Consider the following 775-nt stretch of genomic DNA (forward strand, 5'->3'; position numbering starts at 1 on the left):
CTTAGATTAGGACTGTTTTATTTTTGTTGGTTTAGAGTCTTTTATTTGAGTTTAGTTTCATATTTTAAGTTTGGTGTCTTCCTTATGTTTTCCTTTAAGTTTTCGAAAATTTGTGTTTGATTTTCTAAAAAATTTTAAGTTTGGTGTCTTTTGTGCTTTTATTCACTTGAAAATTTTTCAAAAATTTGTTCTTGGTGTTCATCTTGACATTCAAAGTTTTCTTGTTTGTTCTCTTCGTTTTGATCTAAACTTTCTAAGTTTAGTGTCGATTTGTTGTTTTTCTCTTCCCTCATTAGATTTTAAAAAAATCAGAAAAATATCTTTCCCTTATTTTACTCCTAATTTTCGAAATTTTGCATTAATTTAGTCAAAGATTTTCAAAATCATATCTTTTTTTTAGTCAAGTCAAAATTCTAATTTCAAAAATTGATCTTTTCAAATCTTTTTCAAAAATAAAATCTTTTTAATTTCTTCAATCATATTTTTTTCAAAATAATTTTCAATCATATCTTTTTAATTGCTAATTCCAAAATCTTTTTAATTAATTAATTAATTTAGTTTTTAATTTGGTTTGATTTTATTTTCTTTTAGTTTTTGAAATTTTATTTTATTTTTCATTTATTTTATTTTGTTATTTTCGGTCACTTTTAATTAAATAAAATAAAAAAATTTACTTTACTTGTGAATCCATATCATATTCCCTTTCTCCATCATGGACCTAAGTGGAATTGAGCAGTCCAGAAGGACTCTGGGGTCATATGCTAACCCCATTACG

The sequence above is a fragment of the Arachis duranensis genome, chromosome 1, assembly GCF_000817695.3.
Source record: "Arachis duranensis cultivar V14167 chromosome 1, aradu.V14167.gnm2.J7QH, whole genome shotgun sequence".
Taxonomy (NCBI): domain Eukaryota; kingdom Viridiplantae; phylum Streptophyta; class Magnoliopsida; order Fabales; family Fabaceae; genus Arachis; species Arachis duranensis.